The 25284-nt window shown below is 34.2% G+C and overlaps 1 long non-coding RNA gene across 1 annotated transcript; it reads right to left on the minus strand.

The window, feature by feature from the left end:
- Positions 1 to 873: 873 nt before the first annotated feature.
- On the minus strand, positions 874 to 25284 carry LOC103879358. Its single transcript, XR_001896984.3, has 3 exons — positions 23901 to 25284; positions 8202 to 8323; positions 874 to 1468 (listed from the first exon to the last, which is right to left on the minus strand). It is a non-coding gene; the product is annotated as an uncharacterized LOC103879358 (long non-coding RNA).

The raw sequence follows: 25284 nt of genomic DNA on the forward strand, positions 1-25284 counted from the left end.
ACCACTGCACTCCAGCTTGGGTGACAGTTTGAGACGTCGTCTCAAAAGTAATAATAATAATAATAATAATAATTACTGGAATGAAAATTTAGTTTCTTAACACATATAGGCACCAACTTAATTGAATAGAATTTTATTTGCTATATTTACCTTTCAAGTGAATATTTTTTTACATAAAAATTTTGTGGGAAATGTTTTCACGCATTAAAAAAGCAATAAAGGTGTAAATTAAAGTGTATATACTTGCCGGGCGCGGTGGCTCAAACCTGTAATCCCAGCACTTTGGGAGGCCGAGACGGGCGGATCACGAGGTCAGGAGATCGAGACCATCCTGGCTGACACGGTGAAACCCCGTCTCTACTAAAAAATACAAAAAACTAGCCGGGCGAGATGGGGGGCGCCTGTAGTCCCAGCTACTCGGGAGGCTGAGGCAGGAGAATGGCGTAAACCCGGGAGGCGGAGCTTGTAGAGAGCTGAGATCCGGCCACTGCACTCCAGCCTGGGCGACAGAGCGAGATTCTGTCTCCAAAAAAAAAAAAAAAAAAAAGTGTATATACTTTACGGTAGCTACAGAACAGCTCCATGTAAGTAGTACGAAGAAAGTAAACCTGCACTTATGTTAACTATGCATAGTTTCTTTGAAGACAAGATAATTTACCACATATTTGTCTCTTGGTATTTGCAGGAAATTGGTTGCAGGACCTCTACACATATCAAAATCTGCAAATCCTTCAGTCCCTTACATAAAATGGTATTATATTTGCATATAATATACACAAACTCTGTTACAAATTTAAATCATTTCTAGATTACTTATAATACCTAATGCAACATAAATGCTATGTAAATAGTTGTTATACTATACTGATTTTTTATTAGTATTGGTTTTTATTGTTATGTTGTTATTTTTATACTTTTTCTTTTATTTTTGATCAAAAGTTGGTTAAATCTGCAAACGCAGAACCTGTCAATTTGGAAAGTCGACTGTACAATATTCAAGCTTCAAAAATTTTAAACAGTGATACTTTTGAAAGATTAGCGATGCGCTGGATTTGTGAAGAATGGAAGAGCATGGTTTTAAACACTTGGATAAATATATTGATGATATTTAAAATGGAAAATAAAGCATTCAACTAAAATTTTTGGAAAATAACAGACTAATAATCACTAAAGATAAACATAAAAGTAGTGTTTTTTTAAATAAAAGGGAAAAGCGGTTAATTTAATGCAAATCCAGATTTGGTTCTTGAAAGACTCAGAAGCTTGTTATAGCCCTTCTTACTCAAATTGTGAAAATGAATACAAAACTACTACAATCAAATCTAGACAACAAAATAAGTAAATATACAATTAAATATACATAAATATACAATTAAAATTATAAGAGATTACTTGCTATATGTTAATTGTAGGATATTGCTTGCTCCATGGTAATAAATGTGAGCATTTGATTGCCATGTTGAATTTCCTAGGAAAATGAAAAAAATTCAAAGTGAGTTAAACAGAGGTTGAAAATATAAATAAACTGAGGAAAGAAATTTGGTAACTTTTCAAAAAACAAACCTTTGGAAAATAGCTCACTTCATGAAAAAATATTTTTACATCTGAAGGATATATGATTATTGTACAAGTTTTCATAACATAAAGGAACCAGTATTTGTCTTCAATTATTTTAAAAGTAAATGCACAATTGATGCAAAAACTTAAAGAAATAAAATTAAAGATTTATGGAATTCACATTTATGCCTATAGAATCCAAAATTACAGGCCGGGCGCGGTGGCTCAAGCCTGTAATCCCAGCACTTTGGGAGGCCGAGACGGGTGGATCACGAGGTCAGGAGATCGAGACCATCCTGGCTAACACGGTGAAACCCCGTCTCCACTAAAAAAAATACAAAAAACTAGCCGGGCGAAGTGGCGGCGCCTGTAGTCCCAGCTACTCGGGAGGCTGAGGCGGGAGAATGGCGTGAACCTGGGAGGCAGAGCTTGCAGTGAGCTGAGATCCGGCCAGGGCACTCCAGCCTGGGCGACAGAGCAAGACTCCGTCTCAAAAAAAAAAAAAAAAAAAAAAAAAAAAATCCAAAATTACATTATTACTAAATATAATTCAATGTGGCATTTGAAACATAATTTACCACATTATATTCCAACTTCTTTTATGTCTGTAGCCAAATAACTATGTATTCATTAAAGAAGTGTTGTTATGTTGTATGAAAATTATAGGATTCTTTTTTTATTTTTATTTTTTTAAATAACAAGTAAGCTTTATCCTTTTCTCTTTCTTCTTTCCTGCTGTCTGGTAACCACATGAGATGGCTAATGCTCCTGTAACCATTTTGTACTAAAAGGTAATTTTGATTATAAAATTACATGGTTTGAGGCTGATAGAACAAACCTGGTTCAATGTTCTCTTCACAGTGCTGATAAATTAGGCTGTTCTTTATATCTCAGTACCTATTTATTTGAGAAAATTAATTTATGTTTCTTTGTGCCATTATTGCTCTATCCTAAACGCAGTTCTACAGGTAAATTATCCTGACAGCTTAAATTTAGGTTATCCTTGGAGCATGTCTTGAAGATACTATAAGGATAATGTGCAGGGAACAGTTAAGAAATTAAACTAGTGCTCAAGGCAAAATGTGTAACATGTGAGAAGAATTTGAGTAAGTGATATAGGACCAAATTATAAAAATATTATAATTTATTTTCAACAAATATAAAAAATATTTGAAAGAATTAGCCAAAATATAATAAAAATGTAGTGGAGGAGATCATGAAGTCCTGAACTAAATCATTGGTGTGAGTACTTAAAAAACCTTAGAAAAAATTTGTCAGTAGATGTAAAATTACTAAGATTTTGTAATAAGTCAGCTGTATTATATTCTAAATGTATAAAACAGACAAAAATATTAAATATAATCTGTTATACTATAATTTATATTGTTTATGTAGTTTATGTTGTGCAATATCCAGTTCCACAGTGTTGCTAGTATTATGCAGATGTAGCATTACTTTATAGGTAATTTTCATAATACATGAAAGTTATGAATCATTAAAGGACATTTTCCTAAGAAAGCCTAAGCAATATATGAAAATCTTTAGAAATAAATGTTGAAATTTCTGCAGAAGCTGAATTCTTTATATAGTCTTTATATAAGTAATGGCTTCAAGAACTACTCTCTTTTTGCCAAAACTTTAAGTAAATTTTGGTGCTGACAGTGCAGAAAGTGAAGATGTAAAGCCATTTCTGAATGCTATGCCACATATCAAATTCTAAATTTTGATGGAACTGGTCTCTATTGGAAGAATATGCCACCAAACAACCTATAACTCTAAGGAAGAAGCTGAAGTTTTCAAGTTAAAGATGCAGAATATTTAATGATAGTGGTCCCAGACGTTATTGCCAATGGAGATCCAACAGCGCTATTTAAAATAAGATTATTTATGGTTTTGGTTGTGCGCTCATTAAAATTCACATAAGTTTATGTGGTTTGCGAATGATCGATTTTTAGTCGTGTTAAAAGAAAAACTTTAAACAAATTAAATTTTACAGAGTTTAATTGAGCAAAAAACAATTGACTCTCCATGAGTCCATTCTTAACATTGGTTTTGTATGCTCCTAAATACTAATTTCGTTACCTTAATTCAGGTTCCTAACACTGCTTAATAAATGGATTATCATTGGTAATTTGACTTGTGCCATGGAGTTCATCCAAACTGCATATTTTAAAAATTTTAATGCTGGCTGATTTCGCATGAAATCTTGCAGGGTATTTCCTTGTATGTAACTGAATTTTGTACCACTCGGGTTAGCAGATTTATGAACCAATCAGTCTCCCGGAGTTTTTGAAATTCTTACTCAAACCAAATGATATGATCTCATAGTTACGGAAAATCTGTACTGAAGAGTGCTTGTCAGCGCCTTTTCCATATTTTCCATGAATCTTTTTGAAGAAATAATACCATAAAATTCTACCTGCTTGTGAAGAACTTACAGAAACTACATCAGAGCTAAGCAACTAACTGTAGAAACAACTTAAAATGGTCATAGTTAAAAACACAGTTGACAAGAAAATGTGTTTATTTCCGTGGCCTACAACAATTTAACATAATTACAATAATTATGACTAACAAAATATACCAAGATACGTCAAAATTTTATGAATCTCATACAGCATTAGGACATACATTAATAACATATTCATTGAAACATAACTCAAAAAGGTTAAACATTTTTTCTTACAAAGGCTTAAAATAATCAAAATAGAATCACAGGTCACATGACAAAATAGAATCATGTGACTAAATAATAGCCTTTCATTTAGCCAAAGTGGTAAAAACATGTTTTAAAAAGCAAAAACTTTTATTCTTTGATAGGAGACTCAATTTTCCAATTGAAAGAGCTGAGGAAAATAGCCTGAGACAGACTCTGTTTTTCTATCCCTTGTCTCTCTTTTGCTCTCTTTCTCTCTTTTTTTTTTTTTGCAGTTTACTCAAAATGTGAATAAAAATCTTCTACTGTCACAACTGTGCCACATGAAAATTCTTGTTTAAAAGAGAAAACCAAACTTTCACCTTTGTATTAATGTATTATCAATTCCAAAACTAATAAACTCTAATTGTTAGAACCGAACTCTCGATTCCCTCCTGGGCAGGGGTCGCCGCGAAGGATCACCGACACGAGGTTCACAGCAGAGAGTTATTTATTACTAGCGCGCTAGGGTCCCAAGCTCTAAGTTGGCCCTGGGACCCTGACTGCTTGTTACAGGCTGTTTATATAGGCAAACACAAGTTCAAACACAGCTTATGGCGCGAAATTCAAACAAAGCTTAAGGCGCAAAATAATTGGGTCTAGCTATGGCCTGAGCAAGGTGTCTTGTTCTAATTGGTTAGAGCAGGACCTTATGAGGTTCTTTCCTGGAGTTGTTGATTCTGGGAACTTCGAGGCAGGGTGGGACCCCCGGAATTGGCAGGGTTGGACCCCATGAGGTTGTTTCCCAGAATTGGCAGGGTGGGACCCTATCAGGGTGGGACCCTATCGAGGCAGGGTGGGACCCTATCTAGGGCCACCTGGTGCTAATTTTTTAAGTTTTATGAGGCCTAGTTTCATTCCGTCCAGTCAGCAGTCGGTGGCCCGGGCCAGATAGGTCTCTGCCGGATGGGTCGGGGGTCCTCGGACGACCCCCATTCCCGGCCAACGCACCAAATGTTAGAACCGAACTCTCGATTCCCTCCTGGGCAGGGGTCGCCGCGAAGGATCACCGACACGAGGTTCACAGCAGAGAGTTATTTATTACTAGCGCGCTAGGGTCCCAAGCTCTAAGTTGGCCCTGGGACCCTGACTGCTTGTTACAGGCTGTTTATATAGGCAAACACAAGTTCAAACACAGCTTATGGCGCGAAATTCAAACAAAGCTTAAGGCGCAAAATAATTGGGTCTAGCTATAGCCTGAGCAAGGGGTCTTGGTTCTAATTGGTTATAAGCCAATCTCAGTCATTATTTTGACCACACAAGATTTCTAAAAACCTTTTGTTATCTCTTACAAAATTTTATTCTACTTTCTTTCTCTTTCCAACTCTTTATTTTTTATCTATATCTTTTCATTTCTTTAATTTGAAGCAATATTTAAGTAAATTTGAAACTTGAGAAAATTATTTTTTTCAAAATCACACATTGTCATGCTTTTACAACTTTTGTTACCAAAAGGGCAACTTGCTTTGTAATGCACGTTTTGTATATAGACTATTTTATATCTGGTGGTTTTAATTATACATATTAACTACAATTTTAACTCTTAGGAAGCCTAATTTTTAGTGAAAACATAGGAAGTAAGTAATTATGTACTGTTTTATATCAGTATTTATAGATGAAAGCCATTTCATAATATTTTAGAAAGACATGTTTCCTTAACGTTTTGCTTATTAACAGATGTAGATATATTTAGTTTTTCTAGATCATAGAAGAATTAGGTGACAAAGTATGTCAGTTGAAACTTATATTTAATAATTAATGTTTCACTAATTACAAATCACTTAGAAATTTTATAATTATCTATTATTTAATTTAATAGAACATGACTTTAAGATTTTAAATTACTGAAAAGTGAAAAATATTTGGAAACTATGACACAGGTACTCTCCCTTATGTCTTCCCCAGTCATTATAGGTCTCAAGTAGCCATATGACACCTAGGATATTTATGAAGGGCAAGGCACATGTGGGTGCTGAATTTACTCACCAGTTACAGCACTTAAGACAGAACATAAAGCTGTAAAGACTATGTGTGGAGGGTTCAAGCCCTCCCAGCTTGCCCAGGAGGCAAAGTTGGACCATAGAGGAAGGAGTCATAGTGGGTTTGACTTTTCCTTGCAGCTGGTAGTGAATTCACTGAGGACATGTTCCCAGGCCTCACGTTGGCCACCTGTCCTGACCCTAGAATCAAGAAGCTCAATACTGAAAGCATAGACTAACAATTATACCAAGCAAGTATCAAAAAGTTTACAGAAGCAGCAGTTTTACGACCTTAAAACACAACGTAGAGGCAACATAAACCTGCCTAATTGTAAAACACATAGCAGAGACAACATAACCTGTCTGACCAGTAGACACATGCAAAAATGTCTGAATTATGTTAAACTGATAATTCCGAAGCCATTTCTATTTTAGTTTACCAAGAATTTCAAAACTATTTCTATCAAATATTATTATACACAGGTAACACCTATAGAAATATAGACAAACAGAGGCAGATCTTAGCTGTTACAAAGAATTCTCATTTGCCAGTTTTCAAATAGTTTTTCTTTTCCCCATTCAGCCTATCAACTCTCAAATGACCTGTTTCCTTGGCCTCAGCAATTGTTAGCTAAACAATACTAAATTTACATTTCTAAAGGGATGATTCAGGTGTTACAAGGTAGAAAATTTGTATCTCAAAAGCACATAGCTGACACTTTAGCTTTAAATATTGCTCAAATATTTGAAAAATCATTTATTCAAATCATGGAAAAAGGTAGTGCATAAAGACCCAGTTAAAATGAGATGGCTGAGAGAAGCATCTTGAACAAAGGTAGGACTTTTATGTCAATTTCAAACAATGGTAAGAATTTCAACCCAGTCTTCCCTCTTTGGCACCCTTACAAATTAAAATTTTCTTTACAGTTGCAAATTTCTTTTAAAGAAGGATTTCAAGACAGGTAAATGTCAGAAAGGTATTTTGGAGAACTGTTTATTTCAATAGGTGGTTTTCTTTAACTTAGCTACTGTTTCCTTAACCAAAAAAAAAAAAAAAAAAAAAAAAAAAGGCTCCGGATAGAGTCTACTAAAACATAGGGCAAATAAAGCATTCTTTATGCCTGGACTCAGCATGGACAGTTCTGAAAAAGAAGCAACTCTGCTTTACCTGAAGACATATATTTTTTAAACAGTTTATCCGCCATAGCTTTCTCTGCAACTTCATGCAGGATAGTAACTAATTCAAAAGTTAAGCAGATCAGATTTTTATTATTAGTCACTTAAGCTTTTTATTTTCATTTTATAAAGAATCTTTTAAAAAGGAAATAAAAATTTCATATTCTTTTTAAAAGTCTATGCATATCAGTAGGCATGCCTGGAGAAGACTAATTTGGAAGTTTTCATTTTTAAGTGCATTTCTTAAAGGGCGGTGTGTTTCATTTGGAATACTCCACTGTGATTTCTAAATTACCTTTAGTAAGATTTCACCATTTCTAAAAGTGTTTGCTGCTTCTGGGCCTTAATACTTGCACATGTAAATGTGGGCATAACCAGAAGGTGAAGTAACTAGTTCTTCAGAAATTAAGAATTCCATTTTTATATTTAATTTTAATTTTGGCTGTCAGATATCCTTGATCAACTAAGACTATGATGTTTTTTTTCTACCGAAGAATTCAAGAAAAATAAACACAGCAGATAGATTATAAAAAAAAAAAATTCCTGTGAATTTCTGAAAGATAGAATCCACACCTCTGCAATATTGCCATTTACTGCCACTTTCTGTCTGACCCAGTCAGACACCTGAGGCCTGTAATGGGATCCAATCCAGCTATTCATCAAATCCATCTAATCCTGGATCTAGCCTAATTTTTGTTGAAACTTCCAAACCCATTTCAGATTTTTAAAAAATTATTCAAACAAGCCTAAGATACTCAAAACATAAATTGTTGAGCTTGGAGACAACTACTTACCCATAATCCTTAGTTGCTGGGAGAGAGTAATGGACACAATGGGTCCAGCGAACACCTTGCTTGGTCTTAAGGCTCCTGTGAGTCTCTAGAAACTCTAGTCCAGATCCAACTTCTGACACCATCTGTTAAAAGAGAAACTTTAGACAAATTAAATTCAACAGAGTTTAAAACTCTTTTATGTCTAGTGTTCCATTACTGGAATGCTAAGCGTATGGGAATTATTTATATCTTACTGCTCAAAGTCATCATCAAGGTCTGATTGCAAAACTTCAAAAAATTGCAACCTCATGCATAAATGGGTTAACTGAACAAAGAATGATTTGTGAATCAGGCAGCCTTCTGAAACAGAATAGATTCAGAGAGACTTTAGCTCTGCCAGTCGGTTGAAGAGTTACAGACAAAAAAAAAGGAAAGTGATGTGCAGAAAATGAAAGTGAGGTACAAAAAATGAAAGTGAGGTACCAAAATAATTGGATTGTGTATAGTTTGACTTTTTCTTATTTGAACATTGTTTGAACAGTTGATCACCTGTGACTGACTGAAATTCAGTGATCAGTGAAAGGGTAAGCTATTGTCTGTTTACACATTCAGTTAGGTTACAGTTCCCTATTTACAGAGAAACTTTTAGGCTGTACTAACAAGGAGGCAGCTTTAGGCCAAACTTAATGGTTGCATATATTTTGAGTCATGTGATCTTGACCCTGTTATTTCCATAAGTACTTGTTATACTTTGTCTGTGATATTTTAGAAAAGAAGGTGCTTTTTGTTTATTTGGTTTTTTTTAAGAAAGTAGTTAAAGCATTAACACTTATAATTTGTATAGTTCTCATGATTGAACATAAATGTTTAAGGGCACCACAATCTTTAAACAGATATAAAAGAAATAAAATTGTGAGAAAAATATGTTCAATTTTTGGGAAGGCGAATGTTGAAAAATTTTACCTAAAGATAATTAACTGAAAGTCAAGAAAGATATGTACTTATTTTCTTCAAATAAGCCTTGTCACATGAAAGGTGTGATCTTTGTTATTCACAAAATGTCAAACTAAGACCTATGTTTAACCCTAATGCAGGAATGTCTGAAGCTTAGCATGAGAAAGGAATTTTATGACACATAAGTCTGAAGGAATAATGACTTTTCTTCATGAAGTAAGGCTTTATTTATATTTTTCAATGATATTAAGAAAGTTTGTGAGAATATTTTAAAAGGCAGCCAAACAAGCAACAGCACTTGATTCTTGAAAATTACGTAAAACTCTTCCCTTCTCGTAATTGGATTCTATTTTAAAATAAACTATATATAAAACATATCATAATTTATTGACTCATTTTTTAGAAAAAAAACCATAAAGAATTGTGTTTACTTAAAAAATCATGGTACCCATCAACCTGTATCAAGCAAATGTCTTTATAAAAATTGTGTTGCATTTTGAGGAAAAATAGTTGTGTGCATGCATGTGTGTGTGTGTATACAAAGATACTGATTGATGATTCAAATAACTAGCAGGAATTTTATCTCTATGTCAAGGATATTACTAAAAACACTTCTGATGTCTAAAAAGTGAGACAATAGCTATTTAAATTAGCATTAGTCATTCCAACAGGTAATGCTTGAAAAGTAACCACTGATTAATATGCTGCTTTCTTACGTGTCTAATAATTTGATCAATGAACTTTTTCTTCTGAGTATGAAATGCATTTTTATTAAAAAATTAAAGGGTAACTAACTACTAATTTTGTTTAGAAACACAAAACTGATTTGTTACTCATCTGAAAGACTTTAGAGATTAAATTTGAATAAATACAAAATCATAAGGTTCTTCTTTAAAAAGTACAGGGAGTTGAAGTTATACATGAGACTCAAAAATATTTTGATATTTAATTTCTCAAGGGATGGTAGTGACTCATGTATAATTTCCTTTTTACAAATCATTATTATTCTTGGTAATCAAATCAACATATGGTACATTATTGAAATAGTTTTTTTTTTTTTTAAGCTATTTGTCTTACACTAACAAAACATTTAGATATGATTTATTTGTGTAATATCTTTCCTAGCTAATTCTTGCAGTATTTAGTATCATCAATATTTTGTATATTTCACTAATCAAAACGTGACAAATAGCATGCAGTATTTAGCAAAGCTTAATGTTGTAGCAAACATACTCTATAGGGAATATGTCCATTTTATAAGTTGTCATACATAACATTGCAACTAAAATGATAGATTTTATGTACTATTTGTTTTCCCATAAAAACCCAAGAAATTCTTGATGTCAGAAGCTTTTATTTTTGAAAGTAGTAAAAGGTTATAAGCCAGTTCTATTTGAAATTTGTTTCCCAAAAATTGTAATCCTCACATCAAGTAAAGAAATATTTGAAAAAATTGAAAATTAAAACAGTGGGCATCTGTATTAGTCTGTCCACATAGTGCTAATAAAGACATACCTGAGATTGGGTAATTTATAAAGAAAAGAGATTTAATTGACTCACAGTTTCACAGAGCTGGGGTGACCTCACAATCGTGGCAGAAGGTGAATAAGGAGCAAAGCCATGTCTCACATGGAAGCAGGCAAGGGAGCTTGTGTAGTGGAACTCCCCTTTATAAAACCATCAAATCTTGTGAGACTTATTCACTATCACAAGAACAGCACTGGAAATACCTGCCCCCATGATTCAGGTATTTCCCAGTGGGTCTCTTCCACCACATGTGGGGATTATTATAATTCAAGGGGAGATTTGGGTAGGGACGCACAGCCAAACCATACCATTCTACCCCTAGCCCCTCCCTAATCTCATGTCGTCACATTTCAAAACCAATCATGCCTTCCCAATAATCCCCCAAAGTCTTAACTCATTTCAGCATTAACTCAGAAGTCCAAGTCTAAACTCTCATCTGAGACAAGGCAAGTCCCTTCTGCCTATGAGACTGTAAAGTCAAAAGCAAGTTGGTCACTTCCTAGACACAATGAGGGTACAGATATTGAGTAAATATATCCCCTTCATATGGGAGATATTGGTCAAAATGAAGAGGCTACAGACCCCATGCAAGTTCAACATCCAGCAGGGAAGCCAAATCTTAAAACTCAGAAATGATCTCCTTTGACTCCATGTCTCACAACCAGATCATGCTGATGCAAAAGGTGGGCTCCCATGGCCTCAGGCAACTCCACTCCTATAGCTTTGCAGGGTACAGCTCCCCTTCTGGCTGCTTTCATGGATTGGTGTTGAGTGTCTATTACTTTTCCAGGTGCACAGTACAAGCTGTTGGTGGATCTACCATTCTGGGGTCTGGAGGACAGTGGCCCTCTTCTCAGAGCTCCACTAGGCAGTGCCACAGTGAGGACTCTGTGTGGTGGCTCCCACCCCACATTTCTTTTCCACACTGTCCTAGCAGAGCTTCTCAATGATGTCATTTCTATACATCCTCTGAAATCTAGACAAAGGTTTCCCAAACCTCAATTCTTGACTTCTGTGCACCCATAGGCTCAACACCTCATGGAAGTTACCAAGGCTTGGAATTTGCATCCTCTGAAGTCATGGCCTGAGCTATACCTGGGTACCTTTTAGCCATGGCTGGAGCAGCTGGGAGGCAGAGCACCAAGACCCTAGGCTGCACACAGCAGGGGGTCCCCTGACCTAGCCCAGGAAACCATTTTTCCTCCTAGGCCTCTAGGCCTGTGATGGGGGAGGCTGCTGCAGAGGTCTCTGCCATGCCCTGGAGACATTTTCTCCATAGTCCTGGTGATCAACATTTGACTTCTCATTACTTGTGCAAATTTCTGCAACTGGCTAGAATTTCTTCTCAGAAAATGGGTTTGTCTTTTCTACTCCATCATCAGGCTGCAATTTTTTGAAACTTTTATGCTCTGCTTCTCTTTTTAACATAAGTTCCAATTCCAAACCACATCTTTGTGAATACATAAAGCTAAATGCTTTTAACAGCACCCAAATCACCTCTGTAGGATACCCTAAATCATCTCTTTCAATGTCAAAGTTTCACAGACCTCTATGGCAGGGGCAAAATGCAGCCAGTCTCTTTGCTAAAACATAGCAAGGGTCACCTTTATTCCAGTTTCCAGCATGTTTCTCATCTCCATCTGAGATGAGCAGCATTTGGTCAAAAAGCCATTTAGCAAGTATCTAGGAAGTTCCAGTCTTTCTCACATAATCCCGTCTTCTTCTGAGCCCTCCAAACTGTTCCAATCTCTGCCTGTTACCCAGTTCCAAAGTCGTTTCCAAATTTTTGGGTATCTTTACAACAGCACCCCTCTCTACTGGAACCAATTTGCTGTTAGTCTGTTCTGACGCTGCTAATAAAGACACACTGAAGACTGGGGAATTTATAAATAAATGAGGATTAATTGACTCACAGTTCCACATGACTGAGGAGGTCTCACAATTGTGGTAGAAGGCAAAGGAGGAACAAAGTCACATTTTACATGGTAACAGGGAAGAGAGAGAATGCACAGGGGAACTCGCCTTTATGAAACCATCAGATCTTGTGAGACTTATTCACTATCATGAGGACATTACAGGAAAAACCCACCACCATGATTTAATTACCTTCCATCTTGTCCCTTACATGACATGTGGGGATTATTACAATTCGAGGTGAGATTTGGGTGGAGGCACAGAGCCAAACTACGTTAGTATCTGTGTCAGGACTACATAAATATCTCAAAATTCACTAGGGAATGGATTATAGTCATATACTATTGGAATAGAAAATAGTAATATGTTTATATTTCAATTTAATAAACATTACTCTTTAGAAAAGTTTTCATATATAGGAAAAAAAGATATTATAAAGTTTCCCATACCACATGTCATTTTCTCTATCAATGTCTATAGTAGTATCAAACATTGATTACAATTAATAAATCAATATTGATGTGTTATTATTAACTAAGTTCACAAGTTATTCAGTTACTCAGCTTTTCATTGTGTCTCTTTTCTGGAACTAGGGTTGCGTTTAGATTTCCACATTACCCTTACACATATGGTCTCTTAGACTCCTCTTGGCTATTATAGCTTCTTTGATTTTTCTCATTTTTGATAATTTTGACAGCTTTTAGGTGTACTAACCAGGTATTTGTAAAATGTCCCTCAATTAATGTTTCTTTAATGTTTCTAATACGATTAAATTAGAGTTCTAAGTTGTAGGAATCACAGAGGTTAAGTGTTATTTTTATCTAATTCTGTCAAAGCTGCATGACATCAGTGTGATGTGACGGTTGACTTTGACCACTTAGCTGATAAAGTGTTTGTCTTATTTTTTAGTGTAATGTCCCTCTTCCCCTTACTGTACTCTTTGGAAGGAAGTCATTATGTGCAATCTACATTTAAGGAGTGGAAACTTGTGCTCCTCCTTGAGGGCAAACTCTCTACATAAATTATTAGAAGTTTGTCTCTTTTTTCCATGTATTTATTTATTGAGTGCTTGGTTTTGATTATGTATTTATGTAAACATGGCTTCATGGGTATTTATGTTACAATTTGGGTTAAAATTCAACATTACTTAATTTTCTTGCTTAGTTTTTTCCTAGTTCTGTTCTTTGGGAGCTCATTTGGCAGACTCTGGTCTCCTTGATACTTTTCATTGTGTGGTTGTTTGGTTTGGTTTGTTTGGTTTTCAGCACTTCTATTTTTACTCTAAGCTCAACTTCTACATTTTCTGCTCCAGCCCGAGAATCAGACATTTCTCCAAGGAGTCTTTTGGCAGCCATTTTTGAATGAGGCTATCTCTCCTGGATTCTTGAATTAAAGAATTACATTAGAGACCAATATTTGAGTTTATTGCTACTAGGGTGTTGCTAGTTCTTTCAGAAAACCACTCAAAAAATATATTTGTGTATATGCTATGTGTCTGTGCATTTTGCAAATATTTCTGCATATAACCATCTGTCTCCACATTAAGCTACCTGAGTTTAAACAGAGATATCCAACTTTAATGTATCACCTCATGGATATTACCATATAGCCTCTATGTAACTTCTAACTCAAACAATGAGAAACTTGCTTCCCACAATTAGCCATCTATTTACACTGATGTTATGACAAAATAAAAACAATAGAAGTAAATGTATGTTGTGAAAATCCAGGAGAACAAGAAAAAGAATCTGTAGAGTTTCTTCTCCAACATCCTCAGAAAACTAAAATCATCCACTAAAAGATTATTTTTTGCACTGAAAGAGAAGATACTCTTTAAATATGAATCCATTTCAAATTGGTAAAATAAACAGACATGAAATTAGAAGAGCCATGAGTATAGAATGTTTTTCCATTTATGTTGTCTATTTCTTTCAGCAGTGCTCTGTAGAGATGTTTTATCTCCTTTTTACAGTTAGACGGATTTCTGAGTATTTTAATTTTTGTGGCTATTGTAAATGGGATTGCATTGTTGATTTGGTTCTTGGCTTGAAAATTGTTGGTGTATAAAAATGCTAATCATTTTTGTGCATTGATTTTGTTTATCAGTTCCAGGAACCTTTTGGAGAAGTCCTTCGGGTTTTTTAGCTATAGATCATGTCATCAGCAAAGAGAGATAATTTGGCTTCTTTTTCTGCTTGGATGCCTTTTATTTCTTACCCTTGCCTAATTGCTCTGGTTAGAATTTCTAGTACTATGTTGAATAGCAGTAGTGAGAATGGGCATCGTTGTCTTGTTCTGGGTCTTAAGTGGCATGCTTCCATCTTTTGCCCAGTGTGATATTATCTATGAGTGTGTTAAAGATTGTTTTTATTAGTTTGAGGTATTTCCTTGGATATCTAGGGTATTGATGGTTTTTATCATGAAGTTATTTTGAATTTTATCAATAGCTCTTTCTGCATCTATTGAGATGATAATATGGTTTTTGTTTGTAATTCTATTTATGTGGTGAATTTCATTTATTGATTTTCATATGTAGAACCAACCTAGGATCTCAGGAAAAAAACCTACTTGATCACAGTGAATTAACTTTTTGATGTGCTATTGAGTTCACTTTGCTAGTATTTTGTTGAGGACTTTTGCATCCATTTTCATCAGAGATATTGGCCTATGGTTTTCCTTTTTCACTGTGTCTTTCCCTGTTTTGGCATCAGGGTGATGTTGGCTTTTTAGCATAAGTTAAAGAGAAGTTCCTCCTCCTCACTTTTTTGGAATAGTTTCAGTAGAATTGGTACCAGGTCTTCTTCGTACATCTGGAATAATTCAGCTGTGAATCTATCTGATGCAGGGATTTTTTGTTGTTGTTGTTGTTGTTACATTTTTTTTTTTTGAATTAGTGATTCAATTTTGGAACTCAATGTTGGTATGTTAAATATTTCAAATTCATCCAGATTCAATCTTGGGAGTTTGCGTGTTTCCAGGAATAAATGTTTAATTTTAAATCTAAAATATGACCATAAGTCAGAATGAAGATAGAATAATAACCATTTACATATTTTATTTACTGCCAATTTAGAAATAATGAAACCAAAATATTGGAAAATAAGAGACAAAACAGGAAAAAAATACATTTATTGATTATGATATAAACAATAATATGAGGCAAAGTATATCAATAAAAATGTATAAGCTAAAAAAAGATTAATAGAAACAGTTGACTACACATATTAAAATGGTTTAAGAGTAAAGCTAACAAGTATACTTAAAATACAAACATTTATACTTTTAGATAAAATTTAAACATTGGAATAATTATATTCTCTAATGAGTAAATGTAAAAGTCAAATCACCAATTTAAAACATTTAAAATGTCTTAAAGGGAGGAACCCAAATAAATGTTATTTCTATGAGAGTCAACTAAAACAGCGTGTTTAAATGGAAATAATGACAAGACAAATAAAACCAAGAAGAAAATCAGCATTTGAGTACCAGGCAAAAGAGAATCAGGCAAAAGTTTCAACTGGGCACAAATTTTCTTGAGCAAAGTCCAGGGGACAAGCAGAAGATGCTACAGATATGAGCGAGTACAGGAACACAGGGGCTGCCACCGATGGAGTGGGCAGGTGTGAAGGGGCTGGGTGCAAAAGCCATGTTTGCTTTCTCAGTGAGGCTTCTCACAGCCTGAGGCAAGGTTTGAGCAAAGTGCCGCTGGAATGAGACGGACCTTGCCAGCTGCATGGGAGCCGGGTGAGACGTCTCACTACTGGCTATTTCTCACTTCCCTGGTGAACTATATAATAAAGAAGAGGTGGCCAAGGTCGCCTAAGAAACATAAACTCCATTGGCCTGAGAACAAACCCCCACTCCCCATAGTGGCCAAGGTAAGCCCTAACCAAGAAGAGTTTGAGCCTAGATCTGCCTAACCCTGCCCCTATCTGACGGAATTTCCATTCCAGACTTTGTAGCTGTGCACAAAACATAGATACTCTTGGGAGCTTAATGGCACTGCCCATTGACAGAGAATTCAAAATATTTACCCTGGCCATCTTAAGTCAAGCTTAGGGTCCCCTACTACTATCATAGTTGGTGCTCTGTTGAAAGTACCTCTTCTTGGCTGGAGGCCAGTCAACTGAAGACATTACTGCACTCATGATGGAATAACCAAGATCATAGAAAAGAAAAGACAACACCTAATTCCATTGCCTGCAACATCCTGGCTAACCAGAGTTCCTGAGTGTGTCCACATGACAACTTCACTGCTAGTATAACCAGCATTCAAGAAAGACAGCACACAAAGTACTCTCACAGAGTCTACTTCACTTCCCTGCCACCTCTACCAGAATAAGTGCTGGCATCCATGGATGGGAGGCCTAAAGACAGATCACATCACAAGACTCTTTGCAGATATCCCCCAGCACCATCCAAAGCCTGGTAGCCTCACTGGGTGGCTAGACTCCAAAGAGTAATAACAATTACTGCAGTACAGCTCTCAGGAAGCCCCATCACTAGGGGAAGGAGGAGAGCATCACATCAAGGAATCAACCCATGGGACGAGAATCTGAACATCAGGGCTTGAGTTTCTGAACTCTCCACTGAAATAGTCTATCCAAAGGTGAAGGAATCAGAAAAGTGATTCTGGTAATATGACAAAACAGGGTTCTTTAATACCCTGAAAAGATTACATCAGCTCCCACCAACGGATCCAGAGCAAGAAGAAATCTCTGAATTGTCATATAAAGAATTAAAATGGTTGCTAATTAAACTACTCAAGGAGCTACCAGAGAAATGTGAAAAACAACTTAAATTTATAAAAAAAAAAAAAATACAGGATATGGTTGAAAAATTCTCCAGAGAGACAGATATCATAAAGAATAAAAAAATCACAACTTCTGAAAATAAAAGACACACTTAGAGAAAAACAAAATGCAGTGGAAAGTTTTAACAGTAGGCTAGATGTGAAAAAAAGAACTTCAGAGCTCAAAGAGAAGGCTTTTAAATTAACCCAATCAGACAGAGACAAATAAAACAATTTAAAAATGAACAAAGCCTCCAAGAAACTTGGGATTATGTGAAATGGCCAAAGCTAAAAATAATTGTTGTTCCTGAGAAAGATGAGGAAAATGGTGTTCCTGAGAAAGGTTAGATATCTAAAAGTTTGAAAAATGTATTTGAGGAATTAATTGAGGAAAACTTGCCTGGTCTTGCTAGAGATCCAGACTTCCAAATGCAGGAAGTTCAAAGAACCGCTGGGAAATTTATTATAAAAAGATAGTCACTTAGGCATAAAGGCATCAGGTTATCTAGAGGCACGACAATGGAAAGAACATTAAAAGCTGTGAGACAAAAACATCAGAAAACATATAGAGTAAAACATATCAGATTAACAGTAGACTTCTCATCAGGGATCTTATAAGCCAGAGGTATCAGGGTACCGTCTTTAGCCTACTAAAACAAAATAATTGTCAGCGAAGAATTTTGTACCCAGCGAAACTAAGCTTCATAAATGAAGGAGAGATAAAGTGTGTTTCAGAGAAACAAATGCTGAGAGAATTTGTTGCTACTAAACCAGCACTGCAAGAAATTCTAAAAGAAGTTTTAAATCTTGAAACAAAACCTCAAAATATACGAAAATAGAACCTCCTTAAAGCATAAATCTCACAGGGCCTATAAAACAAAACAAAATGACAAAACAAGGTATTAAGGTAACAACTAACATGATGAATGGAACATTACACCACTTCTCAATACTAGCATTGAACATAAACGGCCTAAATTTGCCACTTGAAAAATATATAATAGATGAAAATCCATCAACCAAGTATCTACTGTCCTCAAGAGACTCACCCAACACATAAGAACTCACTAAACCTGTGGTAAATATAAAGATATTCCACACAAATTGAAACCAAAAGTGAACGGATATCATTTCCTATATCAGGCAAAGCAGACTTTAAAGCACCAACATAAAAAAAAAAGAAGGACACTACATGATGACAAATGGATTAGTCCAATAGGAGAAGATCACAGTCCTACATATATATGCACCTAAAACTGGAGCTCCTAAATTTATAAAACAATTAGTAACTAGATCTAAGAAATGAGATAGATGGCAACACAATAATGGGGGGGGGGTATTTTAATACACTACCAACAGCACCAGAGAGGTCATGAAGACAGAAAGTCAAGAAAGAAGCAATGGACTTAAACTATACCCTAGAACACATACATTTAACAAATATTTATGGAAAATTCTACCCCAAAACTGCAGAATATACATTCTTTTCTTCAGCACATAGAACATTCTCCAAGATAGACCATATGATATTTAACAAAACAATCTCAACAAATTTAGAAAATTAAAATTTTATCAAGTATTTTTAAGCTGGAAATTAACTCCAAACAGAACCCTCAAAACTATACAAATACATAGAAATTAAATAATCTGCTCTTGAATGATCTTTGGGTCAACAATAAAATCAAGATGGAAATTTAAAAACTTCTTTAAGCTGAATAATAGTGACAAAACGTATCAAAACCTTTGAGATACAGCAAAAGTAGTGCTAAGAGGAAAGTTTATAGCATTAAATACCTATATCAAAAAGTCTGAAAAAGCACAAGCAATCTCTACAAATTCAATGTAATTCCATCTAAGTACTATCACCATTCCTTACAGAACTAGAAAAAAACCCACAGAACTAGAAAAAAAACCACAGAGCTAGAAATCATATCTGGAGTCATCACATTACCAGATCTCAAACTTTACCACAAAGCTGTAGTTACAAAAACAGCATGGCACTTGTATAAAAAATAGGCATGTAGACCAATGGAACAGAATAGAGAATTCAGAAATAAAGTCAAATAGTTACAGCTAATTGATCATCGACAAAGCAAACAGAAACATAAAATGTAGAAAGGACACCCTATTCATTACATGATGCTGAGATAATTGGCAAGCCACATGTAGAAGAATAAAACTGGATCTTCATGTCTCATCTTATTCAAAAATCAACTCCAGATGGACAATAAACTTGTATCAAAGACTTGAAACCATAACAATTCTAGAAGATACCATTGGAGAAACTCATTAGCTTAAGCAAAGAGTTCATGACCAAGAACCCAAAAGCAAATGCAACAAAAACAAAAATAAATGGATAAGACTTAATTAAACTAAAAGTCTTCTGCACAGCAAAATAAATAATCAGCATAGTAAGCAGACAACCCACATAATGGGAGAAAATATTGAAACGTATACATCTGACAAATGACTAATATCCAGAATCTATAAGAGACTCAAACAAATCAGGAAGAAAAAAAATAATCCCATCAAAAAGTAGGCCAAGGACATGAATAGACAATTCTCAAAAGAAGATATACAAATGGCTAACAAACATATGAAAACATTCTCAACATCACTAATTATCAGGGAAATGCAAATCAAACCCACTGTGAGATATCACCTTACTCCTGCAAGAATGGCCATAATTAAAAAAAAAAAAAAAAGATGTTGGTATGGACATGGTGAAAAGGGAACACTTTTACACTTCTGGTGGGAATGTAAACTGGTACAACCACTATGAAAAATGGTATGGAGATTCCTTAAGGAACTAAAAGTAGACCTACTGTTCAAAACAGCTGTCTCACTACTGGATATCTACCCAGAGAAAAAGAAGTCATTCTATGAAAAAGACACTTGCACATGCACGTTTATAGCAGCACAATTTATAATCACAAAGATGCGGAACCAGCCTAAATGTCCATTGAGCAATTGATAAAGAAAATGCAGTATACATACAACATGGGATACTACTCAGCCATCAAATGAAACAAAATAATGCCATTTGCAGCAACCTGGATGGAATTGGAGACCATTATTCTAAGTGAAGTAACTCAGAAATGGAAAACCAACATCATATGTTTTCACTCATAAGAGGGAGCCAAGCTATGAGAATGCAAAGGCATAACAATGATATAATGGACTTTGGGGACACCGAAGGAAGGGTAGGAGGGAGGCTAGAAATAAAAGAGCACACATTGGGTACAGTGTATACTGCTTGGTGACAGGTGCATGAAAATCTCAGAAATGGTCACTGAAGAACTTATCCATATAACCAAAAACCACCTGTTTCATGAAAACTACTGAAATAAAAAATTATAAAAAAATTAAATGACCTAAATTCCATATTGCAGGGCAACAAATAGAAAAAACTTTATATTCAAATAAGTGAGTGCTATACAGTATTTAACTTTCATTTTTTAATTGACAAATAAACATTACGTATATTTATGGTGTAAAAAAGTTACAAAACTTATGAAAAAATAATAAATACTTTAAATTTTATATTTTAGTATATAGTGATAATTGTAGGATAATTCATGGCCTTAAATATAAATAAAATTGTATGAAAAAATTAAAATAAAACAATAAAAGTGATTTGAGAAATAAAAACCAAACAAAAAACACACTTAAACCCCAAAGTTTTACAATCTTACGAAGCAAACATTTAATAAATATGTAATCCTCCAAATACATTAATTTTTCCACAACATCAGAAATAAGGGTTTTTTTTTTCCTGTATAACCAGTATGACATTGATATGGTTTGGCTCTATCAACGGTGTTCCCACCCAAATCTCACCTTGAATTGTAATAATCCCCATGTGTCAATGGTGGGATCAAGTGGAAGTAATTGGATTATGGGGGCTATTTTCCCCATGCTTTTCTCATGATAATGAGTAAGTATCATGAGATCTGATGGTTTCATAAGCATCTGAGATTTCCCCTGCTTGCACTCACCCCTTAGGGCTGCCCTGTGTGAAAGGCGTCGGCTTCTCCTTTGCCTTCCATCATGATTGTGAGTTTCCTGAGGCCTCCCCAGCTATAGGTAACTGAGTCAATTAAACGTCTTTCCTTTATAAATTACCCAGTTTTTGGTATTTCTTCATAGCAGCATGAAAACAGACATTGATATCTAAACCACTAATGATAGCACATGAATATGAAAATTACAAACCAATATCACAAATGCAGATCAATTTAAAGTTCTTAAATAAAATATAAAGTAATAGAATGAAATGTATGAATTAAATGATACAATATGACAATATGGGAAAAAGGTTTATTACTAGGGACCAAGTTTATTTCAATGTTAGGAAAATCATTAATTTATCATATCAATAAACCAAAGGTGAAAATTTTATGGTTATCTGTATAATGATGATAACACATTAAACACCCAATATCAATTTCTGATTAAAATCCATTAAGGAAAAAGGGGTTGATGAATATTTAGTTTTCACAATTACATCTTATATTTTAGTAATAAAACACCATTTCCCAAATGTGCCATGAATCTAAATATTAAAAATTGAACACCCACAGACATGTGTGTGTACAAGAAGAAAATATAAGTGAATTCATCATGCTAATCTGAATACACAGAACTGTTTTTAATAAGGATACCAATATAAAAGGACATAAAATAAATGACTTATAACTTGAAATTAGTTTTTACAATTTTTAACATGGGCAAAATGCAATTAAAAAGTCAAAGGACAAATGCCAAACACACACCTGCAACATTAATCACAAATAACTAACCCATATCAACAATCCTCAGCATTCTACAAATGTTGAGGGGAAGAAATAGAAATGTTGCAGAAAAATTGGAACACATAATAATAATTCACAAAGTATGAAAATTGCTTGTTAATATAGGAAAAATTTTCAACTTTATAGATAATAAGAGGAATAAAAATTAAACATATCCTGAGCAACTCTTTTTCATAGTTGATCAAAAATAAAAGTGCAACAGTGTGTTTATTTGGGAACTAAGCACTCGTATATTGCTTTAGAAATGCAAAATGTTTTAACCTTATGCATTTAAATTTGATAGCATCTAATAAATCTGTAAATATTTTATCATTAAATCCAATCATCTTCAATAGGAAACACATCTGCATGATGATACTCATTGAAATTTTATTTGTAAAATAGTACAAAAAAAGAGCATATAAAATGTTTGACATTTTATGTTAAAGAAAGGAGAAATAAGAAAACATTCATTTATCTGCATATTTTTATAAAAAGAAATGCAGGAAGGATAAACCAGAAACTAATTAAATTGGTTACCAACATGGATAGGTAGGAGCAGAGTTGAAAGGATTGAGGGAGAAATACATAAATGAAAACACTTTTCTTATACATAATTTTATTTTGGGGATCATATAAATTTCTTACTACTCAATAAAGTAACAAAATATAAAATACAGTTATAAAAAGGACAGATGCTATATTTAAAATTATTTTTGCTCTGGTATGTAATCTCCAAGTGAAATTTATCATTCCAAAATGCTCAGCTTTAGTCCAAGATTTGGTATTTTTATTGTATAATTCTTCATTTTAAAAACTGTCTAAAAACTGAAGTACAGACTATATTTATAATACGCAAAGTCTATGGTGGCTCAATTTAAGGCATCTGGAAGTGTTTTACTTCCCAGTCTCATTATTAAAGACTACTCCTATCATGTTGACTAAAAGTAACATTGGTCATTTTTCATTGAAACTCTCCTTTCAAGCACACAAACACACCAGAGTATAACAAAATATGTTTCATAGCTCAATTAAAAGCATTCTGTAAAATCAGTTGCTTATCAATTTTGGGGCATTGACTTTTTACAAATTAATGTTTAACTTTTGATTCTAAAAATATGCACAAAAATTTACTATGATATTATTTTCCCCTTGCCTAGCTGCATAAATGTGCATGGTTCTTATTTTTTCCTTTGAATGGATAGAAGAAGCATAGATTCTATCATATTTACAAACCTCAAGACAGTATTAAACATGATAAACAATATTGCTGCATTTAAAAATGGCCTTGTTGAGGCCGAAAAGGAACTAGATATAATTAAGACCTTCTTTCTTGGTCACTGCTTAATATAAAGCTTTATTTTTCCATCTCTGTGTTTAATATGGGAATAGAAATAAAGTGAGATAAACTAATATTAATGAAGCCCTTAAGTAAATAGTGGAGGTGAAAAGTTCGACAAGCAATAAAAAACCTGATATTGAGGAAAAAGGAATATGTGAAAATGAATGTTTATCTACATGTCATCTTGGATAGATAGAGTCTATCATTCATAATACTGAGAGCTCTAGTTCAGGTTTCACATGAATTTTACTTTCTGTGATAGCAAAAAGCTCTGTTCCATAATCTTGGACATTTTCAAGTATGTACATACACATACACATACACACATTTTAAAGTTAGATAGGCAAACAATTCTGTAACAATCAATTAACATTTATTTTAGTAACTCTTAAGCTCACCATTCTGCTCTCATAGCTGAACGCAGTGGGGTATCAGTGATATGAAATATCATTTCTTTTCAATCCCAACAAAGTAGAAGATAGCACGAGTAAAACATCAAGCCACCAGAGCTAAGGAGAATGTTTTGGCAGTGTAACCTAGGAAATGCTCAGCAGAAGTCTATTTTCAGCTCAGCTGAAATGATCTGGAAATGATTCTTCCTGCCAAGAGGATTACACGAAATGTATATACCAAACTTATCCTTATTCCTTGCTTACCAGCTTTAGTTTGTGTAAATTGTCTCTGAAAAACCTTCCACTCAGTGAAAGAAATTGTTAGGTAAATGAATACCAATATAACAAGTTTAATTTTTGTTAGTATACTTTCATAATTACAAAGAAGTTGTAAAGCAGTATAGAGAACTCCTGTATACTCTTTACTTATATTAACATGTTGTTCATTTGTCTATATATCTCTTTCCAAGCACAGACCCATTTATTTTTGAATAATGTAATAGGAATCTGTAGATATTATCTCCCATAATCAATATCAACTTCGGTGTATTTTATGCTAATGTCTAATGCAATCACAGGCCTAGTCTTCTATAATCCTCAATTTGAGAAGGGATCCAAGTATATATATCTGGAAGCACATTTCATGTTAAAAATAATAGTCAATTACATTAATAAACAATACTTTTTACCTAAAGACTGTTCTGTTTGAAAAGTAACAGTTACACACAGTAGCTTTTCTTTCTCTTCAGGATTTGTTTCATGTGCCCCAAAACTTAATGGTTCTGTAAGTTAAAATAGCTTTGAGAGCTTTACAAGATTATGGATAAATCTCAATTCTGGCTTCATGATAACAATGAAAGTGAAACCTGTTGTTGCATTCATATCTGTGGTGCACTCAATTTGTTTTTGTTGTTTTTTGACTCAGTATTACATTTGCAGGTCTGATGAGGCAATGAACTACTCAGGCACTCAGAGAGTCATTTTTTCTCATCTAAATTAGGGATTTTTTCACACTATAATAAATTTCTATTTTAATTGGTTTATAAAATTATGACCATTAGTATTTTGATGCTCAAAATGTCCAGTATTTGGCCCATGGGAATTCTTTAAGCTGACTTTTTGTCACTTTGATCATGGCCTGATCATTTTTTGAGCTCTTCCTTATTTTCTGGCACAAAACATATTCAGTCTCATCTTGTATTTGCTCTCTCTCAGCACTGGAACCTGTATTTTTTTCAAAGTGTCCTATTTTATGGACAGTTATGGAGAATGATTTTTGGAAACAGAGATATTGGCCTCAGTATGTTTATTGCTCTTTTAATGTTGCTGCACTCATGCTCTTACAGGGAAAAGAGCAAACTTCACACACACACGTACATTACTATCTATC

The sequence above is a fragment of the Papio anubis genome, chromosome 15 (assembly GCF_008728515.1).
Source record: "Papio anubis isolate 15944 chromosome 15, Panubis1.0, whole genome shotgun sequence".
NCBI classification, from domain to species: domain Eukaryota; kingdom Metazoa; phylum Chordata; class Mammalia; order Primates; family Cercopithecidae; genus Papio; species Papio anubis.